This window comes from Zootoca vivipara, chromosome 8 (genome assembly GCF_963506605.1).
Source record: "Zootoca vivipara chromosome 8, rZooViv1.1, whole genome shotgun sequence".
In the NCBI taxonomy this organism is placed as follows: domain Eukaryota; kingdom Metazoa; phylum Chordata; class Lepidosauria; order Squamata; family Lacertidae; genus Zootoca; species Zootoca vivipara.
Window position 1 is genome coordinate 48,614,707 of NC_083283.1, and position 10,853 is coordinate 48,625,559.

At 40.0% G+C, this 10,853-nt stretch overlaps 1 pseudogene; it reads right to left on the minus strand.

Annotated features, from left to right (window-relative positions):
* Window positions 1-719: 719 nt before the first annotated feature.
* Window positions 720-2,270, minus strand: LOC118090171 (chromosome-associated kinesin KIF4A-like; annotated as a pseudogene).
* Between the last annotated feature and the right edge of the window lie 8,583 nt (window positions 2,271-10,853).

The window sequence follows — 10,853 nt, forward strand, 5'->3', positions numbered from 1 at the left end:
CAGTGGTAGATATCTTCCATCAACTGGCATTCTTTCCACTTTATAAATGAAAAAATGAGTCCAGAGATTTTGAGTCACTCAAGGGCGCCCCAAAAAGTTAAGGTTCACCATAAATTTTGTTAATAATATTTTTTATTTCAACAAGGTATAAAAATAATAAAATATTTATAAAAATACTTTAAATAAAATTTTATATAAAATAAACAATCAATGACTAAAAGTGTATAATTGAAGTGCTCTTGTGGGTATTGACCTCTTGCTCCAATGACTGGGACTCTCTGGTAGGTGGTGTTCTGGAAGAAGTCTCTTCTCTGATTATTGAAGTAGGATCTTCAGGGTCCTTCAGATCTACTTGTTCTTCCCCAACTTTACTTCGACTAGATTTTTCTGAGGATTATCTCCCGCACCAACTCAGATAATGAGTCTTCCTCATCTGTGATCTTTCGCCTGTGAGTCTTAGATTGATTGGAGTCATAGGGGGACTCCAGGCTTCCTGGTGCAGGGGCCCGCCGGCCATTGCAGAGCTTCTGGCTGCTGGCAGTCTGAACAGATGTTAATCTAAGGTTATCAGACGTCCCCGTTTCCCGGGGACAGTCGCCAGATTTACAAATCAGTCCCCATACAAAATCAATCTGTTTAATAGGAAATTGAAAAGTGTCCCCGGATTCATTGAAAAAAATCTGGTAACCTTATGTTAATCTCTCCCTGAGGGTTTGAAGTTATTTGCAGAGCTCCTGGTTCTCCTTCAAAACCTCTCTTATGGTGTTCCTATCTTCTTCCACAATTGCTTCCTGCAACTGGGTCATCTGGCCGGCTGTTTCAGCTACGCTATAGCTTGGTTTTCCCATCAGAGATTGCTAGTTTTCTGAGGGCTCACCACCAATAGACACTGGAAGGGTCTCTCCGCAAGCCTGCAGCAGTGAGACCTGCAGCTGTTGGACCTGCTGCTTTAGCCTGGTGATCTCTGCTGCCTGAGGGTCAATATTCACTATCAGCTTGTTCTTTATTTTTCTGACCCATTCAACATAGCAAAGAGTATTTAAAGTATCTTTGAGGTTTGAATCTGCTGGGCTCACACATGCATGTATCAAGGTGCGGCTATTGCTTCCCAAGGAATCTTGCAAAAGGCGTGTTAACTTGCAGTCCCTATAGGGACAAAATTGCCCTTCTTAGTTTCCTCCCCAAGAATGCAGATGACATTCCCCAGGCAGAGGAGTGTTTTGTTGATGCTGATCCCTTCCCGCAGTCTAACACCTTCTGCTTTTGTATTGCTTTGCCTTTCTGAACCAGCAAGGTCTACGAAGTGCAGCTTGGAATGCAAAATGGTGTTCTTATCACTCTTGCTTTTCTGTTCAGTGGTCATGGTGAAGGTAGCATGAGAGCGTGATGACTGGGTGTTCATGGCCATGGCAGCCACCATTCGGGAGTTGTTCCCTCACTCCAGGCACTGGGTAATCTCTTCAGCAGACATCACCACGTGCTCGGTTAGCCCCACAACCTTGATACCTCCCCTGGGATCTTCACAGGTGCTGATTGAATGTTTCTTCCTTTTCAATAGTGCCCATAGATCTAAGACAGGGTTAGGCAACCTAAGGCCCATGGGCCAGATGCGGCCCAATCGCTTTCTCAATCAGGCCCACGGACTGTCCGGGAATCAGTGTGTTTTTACATGAGTATAATGTGTCCTTTTATTTAAAATGCATCTTTAGGGTATTTGTGGGGCCTGCCTGGTGTTTTTACATGAGTAGAATGTGTGCTTTTATTTAAAATGCATCTCTGGGATATTTGTGGGGCATAGGAATTTGTTCATTCACACCCCCCCATATAGTCCGGCCCACCACATGGTCTGAGGGACGGTGGACCGGCCCACGGCTGAAAAAGGTTGCTAACCCCTGATCTAAGATGTTGTTGTTGTAGATCTCCAAATCAGGGACTTTCAGGGAAGACTGCCACTCTGACCTCTCTTTCATTTCTTGGAAGAGAAGCTTTATTGACCGAGAGATGATTCAGACAGTGGGATCGTTCTCTTTGTCAGCTGTGTAAGCCATTCCCATGGAGTATGTTTTCCCAGATCCTGTCTGACTTAAGCCAAAATTATACCCTCCAAGATGCCCATTATAAGGAGAGAAACACAGGTGCTGAACACCTTCTCTTGCTCAGTAGACGGGTCAAAGACACATCTGGCAACTCTTCAAACATTCTTTAGAAATAAGGGGGCGGCACTTCAGTGCCACCTGGACAAGGATGATTCTGGCCTCTTCCTTCAACATTTTATAATGTTATCTTCCAGCACTCACCCACACCCTCCCGTGCTGAAGAATGTTCCAGGGCGAGCTCACAGGAGGCGGAGGCCAGCTCTCCCCCTTGCAAAGCCCCCTGTCCAGCCCATTGGTGCGCCCTTCGGAGCTCACACCCTGGTTCATCATAATTTATGAATAATTCTTTTCTAGATGATTCATCTTATTGTGTGACATCTTGAAAAATGATTATGTAACATACAACCATGCCTGTATGAATTTTAAGAAATTGTCTGTACTGTAATGCTTTCACAGATACATAGCAATAAAGGTGTTAGGCTATAGAAATATTCACCCAAATCCCATTTCCCAAGAACAGTCCAAACTTCTTGCTGCAGGCGATGAAGAATATGGAATGTTTTGAAGCATGAACTATTCATCTGCCTAATGAAACAAACAGGAAAGAACTGAGCCTAGCAATAATGAATCTGTCATTATCCAGTTTCTATTTTTTCTAGTCTTAAGATCAGATCTCCTATTTCAGTTCGCTTTTTTAAAAAGTCCTCACAAAATTGCTCAGCCATTTAGTTCACATTTCCTCTAAATTTTCTTGCATGCATTTTTGCCTAACACAAGGCATTTTTGTACATCATTTTCACAAATATGTGCCTTTTTGCATACATCCACTATACATATTTTGCATTTCTGTTGTTGTTGGAGAATTGCATCAGAAAATTGGGGAAATTTGTGCAAATTTCAAAGGACAACTATTTCACTTGTCTGTTGTTTTAGGAAGTGTGAAGTAGGTAGATTTATATTAAAATGTGAAGTAAATTGAATTTCTCCCTTATCCATAGTCTTGAGAGGGACATTTGAAATCAATGCAAGAAAGAGAACAGCTCGATTGCTACAAGTAGCCAAAGTTTGTTTGTTTGTTTGTGTGTGTGAGAGTGAGAGAGAGAGAGAGAGAGAGAGAGAGAGAAGAGCGAGCGAGCAATTTGATGACAGGCTGGTTATTATTATAATAAGGATTAGAAAAGTTTTTGCCTGATTTTGCTTATTTATTTAAAATATGTATATACCACTTTTGAGGGTATGCTCTTTCAAGGCAGCTTTTAATTAAAATAGAGCAGTACAATTATACACACACACACAGACACTCATAGCTAAAATACGAAAAGATCAGCAACTTGCAAAACAGGAAAGCATTCCAAAAGCAGACCAGTAATAATTTTGGGAAATCCTTCAGGGGAAAGTCCATGTTTAAATAGGCGAGTCTTCAGATCTTTCCAAAAGGCCTGCGATGTTATGCTCTGGCAGAGTCCAAGAGGCAATGAATTCCAAAGCCACTTGGCAGATGCACAAAATTGTGAGCCGCTTTGAGCTCAATATTTGTAGTTGGAAAACCAAAATAAAAATATTATATCAAATAAAATAAAAAATGCTCTCTGCCTTCAACTTGCTCGTTTGAATGGTCCTGAAAGGAATGGAAGATGTGCACAGCAGCATGAGGCTCTTATGCTGCGTTCCTCAAAAACTTGCACTGTATGGGAAAACCAATGGGAAGACTAATTGTATATCGAGGAAGCAGTGATTCTAACTTGGTTACCCTTCCTGCCTCTCTTCCTTCTTCCTCCCTAGCAGCTGTTAAGTTTTTGAAGGTGTGAGAACCTTCTCTGATGTCCTACCTAATCAGCTGGGAGAAGGTGAAGCCCCCCACACAGCTGCCTTAATCAGCCTGAGAGATTAGTGCTGGGAACCTTCTTTAATGTTGGAAATTGTTGTTGGAGGGTGGGGCATTGAAAGGAGGTGGTTATCTATAAAATCAAATGGTTTTGAGAGGGTGATTTAGAAGCTCTTACACGGACTGATCGGCTGCAGGGCTGTGCAATCTAGGCTACCTGGGGGTGTCACTTCACCACTTCTTTGGGGTTTCCAAGTGCATGTCCTGGTATGTATATATATTGCTTGCTATTTAGGAATAAAATCTTCGCACTCATGTTTCATATTGCTTCTGAATCCTTAACAAAAGAACCACCTTACATTTGGCAAGACATGCCCATGTGAAACTTCCAATTGATTGTTTCCTATTATAATTTAACAAATTGGCCCCTAGACCAGGCATCCCCAAACTTTGGCCCTCCAGATGTTTTGGACTACAATTCCCATCTTCCCCGACCACTGGTCCTGTTAGCTAGGGATCATGGGAGTTGTAGGCCAAAACATCTGGAGGGCCAAAGTTTGGGGATGCCTGCCCTAGACTATGCTTCATTTTTATTCATTCATTTATTCATACAAAATATATTTGATAATAAATATTTTTTCTGAACAGGCAAATCTGTAAATATGTCTGCCACCACTGATAAAAATGCTTTTAACATTCTTTCCAGAACATGAGGAAAGGCAAGTGCGAAGCAGGATATCCTTAGCACAACACTCATTCTAACGGATGTGGAAAGAGCCTTTGTTTATAATGGTTAAAAACACCAGTTTATGTTAGCTGGAGAAACAATGGTATCACAGAAAGCTACTGATTATGAAGTATTACTTTTATTGACTTATTTAAGTTCAGTGCTCTTCACTTTGAATCACAGAAGTGATTTGTGGAACATGCATACATAGGCAAAGTGAAACTAGCCCAGTTTACACGTAACTGGAAACCATGGCTTCCCCTATGTAAATGAGCTATTGTGAGCCTTGGGCTTGCATCGTCATCCCCTCCCTCTCCTCCTCTTTCGTGATCAGAAGTGTCTGCTTTTGATTTTTTAAGTAACCACCATTCCCTCAGGTGTCTAACCTTAAGACTGGGCAATAAACTACTGTTTGTTCTACTAATGCATAGCTGCCAAGTTATCCCTTTTTTTAAGGGATTTTCCCTTATGCTGAATAGGCTTCCTCGCGAGAAAAGGGAAAACTTGGCAGCTATGCTAATGCAGCATTTGTACTTCCATCTACAGTACTTAAGAGCAAGTCTCATTAAACACAAAGTGATTTTTTTCTGAGTAAAACATGCATAAAATCAAGCAGGCTAGCCTATTTTACCATATCATACTGTACTGTTGTTCACGAGTCCTTTGCAAAGTAATCCTCTGCCTTCATAGATTGCGGACTTGCATGCTCATTGTGGAACTTCACACTCTTCCTTGTTATACAAATGATACAGATATGTTCCCATCTGATTTCCTTACTTGTGTTTTTGGAGGCAGATAAAAAAGTGTGATCTTTGAGAAAGGAGGAGGAGAAATGTTTGTTTGTGGCTGTCTATTTTCCTTGGCTTGGCAGTGACAGGGAGAAGCTGTTAACATGATTTTGACTAGGTTGTGCCGAGAAACCATTTGGCAAAAAGCCTCAGAAATGGGGAGTGAGTTTTCCAGCACTTTCATGCACTCTATTCTGCAGTGGAGCTTGCCTTGCCAGCTTTTTAAAAAGAAGAGGAGGAGGAGGAGGAGGAGGAGGAGAGATTATTGAGTACTTCGAAGTCAGGAAATGATAGCTTTACAGTTGCTCATGCAATCTTAATTTAGCTCGCTTTCTGGTCTCTCCTGCGCAGCAACCTGCTGGTTGTCGACAGGAATGAAGTGCTCTGTAAGCAAGAGTTAATCTTCAAAATCAATCAGCATAAAGGAAAACTGAACCAGCTGGAAAGAGCAGCACAGTAACCAAGTGATACTGTCTTGCTATTTTCTCATTTGCTAGACATGGCAAATAGTTAAGAAGACAGTAACCATCTCATCCCTCTTTTCCCAGCAGCCCAGTTATTGAAAGTCATCAAAGGAAGAGAGACAATCTTGGAACACTGGTCTAAAAGAATAGTATTTCTACTTCTGTCTAGAACTTGTTTGCATTTCAATTACCCTTTCAGCTATAACCATTCAATTATATATGAATGGTTACATTAATTTTGTTGCAAGCAAGGTGCATGGTAGGTTGCCATACGTCTGGAATTTCTCAGACATATCCAGAATACTGCAGTCAGCAGCAGTCTCCAGACAGAAATTGGGAAAATGTCCGGGAAAATGCAGACATATGACAACCCATGTCAGCAGTGTCATTTTTGCCAATGTTCCATAAAAGTATCACAAAAGTGGCAAAGGTCAACAACTTTTCTGATTGGATTTTTGCTGTGGCAACCCTAATTTGCTAGCACACGCATAACATATGTCATTAAATAAAATGAGTCAATCCAAACCCCTGTTAAATGTGCACTCAAAACCAGTACGAGATTGTCAATAACAAATGTTAGCCCTTTATGAAAACATTTCTTTTTCCTCAAAGGTGTTCCATTTTATGTGTACAATTGCCTAAACTGTGGAGCTTAAGCATTTACAAGTCTTCACATTATTTTTACATTTGAATCTGGGTGAAAGTAGTGAGGTGATCTGTTACAAGGTTTCAGTTCTCTTTATGTGTGAGTGTAAAGAGTGAAATGCAAATTTTCTTCAATTTTTTAATCAACCTTTTCACTAATGTTGTGACCAAGACCTGCTGATTGGCTGCAGGGTCCTCCACACTGGCACCACAATGCCAGTCATTCCTGGTTATCAGCAAATATCAGCAAACGACCAGAGAAAAGGCAGTAAGGCAAGGTTTAATACAGGCATAGGCAAACTCGGCCCTCTAGATGTTTTGGGGCTACAACTCCCATCATCCCTAGCTAACAGGACCAGTGGTCAGGGATGATGGGAGTTGTAGTCCCAAAACATCCAGAGGGCCAAGTTTGCCTATGCCTGGTTTAATAGGTTCCCTTGAGCCTTGAGTGGTGCAGTTTCCTCAGCAAGCAACTTGGGCTCACTTTGCACCCTTCCAGTTGGGTGAAAAATAGGTCCATGGCTGAAATGGCAAACTCAACTGGTTATTGACCTAAGTAAATAAATCCTGTTCAGCAAACATAAGGCTATGTGTCGCCTTAAGAGTTCTGGCTAACTCCCTGGGCCAATGATGGGACAGAAGGACTATTTGGCCGGCAGCTTCAAGCTCAAAGGGAGCCTCAAATACAGATAATTTCTTCCTTTAGTTTTGTTAAATCAGGTCCATTTACATACTGTCTCAACTTAGGGCTCTAAATTTAAACAAATGAGACACTTGATTTGGAAAAGGCAATAATCAGTGCATGTGCACAAAAGTAGGCTGGAAAATCATTTGGGATTTTTTGTTTTTTGTATAAACTGTGTCTCATGTTCTTTGGGACAGCAGGGAGGCCTTTGGGGTGCATGTGTGCCGGTAGATACCACATTTATAACCTCTGTCACAGCCAATGACAATAAGCATAATGCCAATAAATAGAACAACTAGGATATGAGGAGGACAGCGGAAGGTCTCTATTGTACTTACATACAGCCTTGTTTTGCACAGTGTCCCACAGAGTGAAGCTCTGAGAGTCAAGGTGCTCAGGGACATACTCAGAATGATGGCAAGGCTAAGCGCCTTGGTAACAGACCCTGAAGTCTTCTGGCATTCATATATAGAAGCTACACATGGAGAAGAGGGAAGCAAGACTGTGCCAATAGCCATACACAATCTCTATAATCATGATTCCGCTGACCCCTTCTTCTCTTGTACCTTTTATGTAAGAAGATGCCTTAATAACATTTTAATTAATGCTGAAAGTAATAAGGCGGTAACAAGTTGACTTTACTTTGGGGGAAGCAGGCAGTCAGGTAGGTAACATTCACCTTCCTCCTGTGTTAGTCCTCCCCTAGAAGATCCTGTAATTTAGCCTTTTGGAACAGGCCTGGTCCTGGAGGACATTTAGCCCTCTGGTGACAGCTTCCTTTTATGTCACTCCCTAATTAGGGCAGCCTATTCTGGTAAATTTCAAGAACCATATTCAGTTGACTGGAGAAGATGATTTTTTTTTTAAAAAAAGATTATTGTTTAAGAGACATTTTTCACCTGAGAAAAGGGTTAAGAAAAATATGTTAGCTGCCCTTGAAATCTCAACCACATCTCATTGCACCATGAAAGCACTCTTGTTTCTTCCCTCCACTCCTCCTGAACTTCAAACACTCCAGTAATCCCTTTGACCTCCAAAGGTCAATGACATATAAAAGTATCTTTCTTTTGGTGTAAGATCACATTAATTATCCTTCCATAGCCTCTCTATTCTACACATACCCTTTAAATCCTCCAGTGAAATATAAAGATTAATATTTTTCGTAGAATTATCTGGAAAGCCCTTTCAGTGTACATAATAAATGTTGCATGGGTAAAACTGAGCCATTAATTTTCAATGTGCGTATTTCAAAGCTATAAAATACGACAACAGTTGGATTCGATATTAATATTACACAAATTGGAATACTACAAAGTTGGATTCGATATTAGCACTACACATCAGCCATGAGTTTTTACACCAACTGATGTCAAAGCTAATACATACATTTTTAGATACAAAATATACAAAATGTATTTGAGATTCTGACTTTATTTTCAGTGATAGTAGTGTTTGCAGAACTTGCTTCTAAATAAGGATCAACAACAGTTTCATTTATATATGTAGGACCAATAGAGATGACCAATAACTTTTCTTTAAGACTAGAAAACGTCATGGCAGAGGTCAGAAATGTCAAGGGTTCCTTTATATGCAAGCTGAAGTAGGTATTTTGACAGGTACAGCTTGACTGAAATTTCATTTATATGCTGGTAGATCACCCTGTGATTTATTCTCTTGCTCTCCTTAATTTAACTGTGGGAAAGAAGTTTACCTGGGGAAAAGTATAATATCACATAAAGGCAGTGAAGAAAATAAAAGTTTTCAGTTGATTCAATACATGATTTAGGAAATAACTGAAGTAAAATTATATGTCCATAGTATAATATTTTGGAGTTATACATCAGGCTGTTTACATCCGGTTCAAAAGACAAACAGTTGGAAGTTAGGATGAGTGGCATTATTACTTTTTATGAGATGTTCCTTCAGCAAGATGGTTTAGCCAATTTAAATCAAATGCTACCTGGTGTTTTTAGTTAAGCATGTGATTCTACTAAACAACTTACATTCTACAAGTATCACAGAACCTGTAATGATAGTAAGCACGAGACTAGGCAGACAGCTTTTTTTCTTCCTTGGCAGGCAAAAAAAAGTGAGCACCCAGATCAAAGCACAGCTCTCTGCAAAACATCAACACCTTTACAAATGAATATGAAAGGACTTTTGCTAAAATACAAATCCAAGATTATGCAAGCGACCTCCCATTCCTTTGCGAGCAAGATAAGGAGGAGATGCCTAGATTAAAATGTACAAAGGGGTTTTTATGTTCACCTATTTGTAATCTGAAGTCCATAGAGATTTGGAGTTTTCAGTTACCACTACTGAGAAATAAAATGCTTATTAAGATTTTTCCATTAAGAGAGATATTCAACCTTCTCTTTAATTTCCTGCATCACATTTAAAGTTAGGCCTGTCCTTTATTGGATCTCCTGAACCATCATAAATTTTTTAAAAGAAAAAGTGGCATTAAAATCATTTTTGAAAAAATGTGAAACTAATACAAATTAGTTTCTATCCAGTCAAATACTAACATCACAAAGCTATGGCCATCATATAGCTTCTTAAATTCTTGTTACTGACTTTGGCTGCAATTCTCAAACCTTGCTTTGAATTAAACTACTTTGGAAGCTATTGTGTGAGAATTGTGCCCTCAAAATATCATGTTGCATTCCAAGCCCCAATCTTTTCACTAACAAAATATAGGGTGGTTGTTTGTGCGTTTTGTAAAAAGCCATTATAGAATTTCTCTAATAGGATTTACACGTTTTGTATGACTTCAGAGAAAATGTTGCCATTTCCTTTAGAGAAAATGATGCTTGAAAGGATGCTGGAGGAAGCTTAAAATGAAAATTAGAGGTTCAGTCTGAATGTGATCTCTTTTTTCCCCTTCAAAAAAGAAACCTCATTCTTAGTGTCTTGCAACAGTGGTACAACGGGATCACTGGATGCATAGTTTTAATTTTCAGATTAAAAGAACACAATGCTAGCTCAATGGGCCCACCCCATTTCCTGTTAATCCTTTGCCACACAGATCTATTGTCCCACTTGAACACACTACAAATGAGGAATAAGCCCTTTCCCTTGAGCTACTTTATTTAAACAGGCCGAGGTGTGTGTGTGTGTGGGGGGGATTCCATAGCAACCCTACAATAGCTTTTCACTTAGCCTGGACCTGTAGTGCTAGTGACTGCAACAGATCTGTATAGTTCAAATATTACAATGGATATGAAGAAAAGAGCAGCTGAAACATTGGATGTAGTATATAACACGATTAGCAGCACACAACTAATCAACATCACCACCTGTCCTGTATCCCTTCCAGTAAGACCTAAGGATGTACATACCTCTGAAAGAGGACAGATAATGGCACTTGATATTTGCCAGATAGCACAGAAATAAGATTGATATGCACCATCACTTGAAGTGCACAGACCATGGAAATTATTTAATTTACTTCTAACAGTTAGGTCCCACAACACGAAATAGTGTTCTCATGGTGCATGGTAAAGCCCAAGTATCATAATTGGGCTATGACAGCACAACAAAAATGAACTTGGAGAATATTAAATGAACAGCACTCTAGTTGTTGTTCAGAGATTCCCCAACAGCAATTTTTAGACACAAGG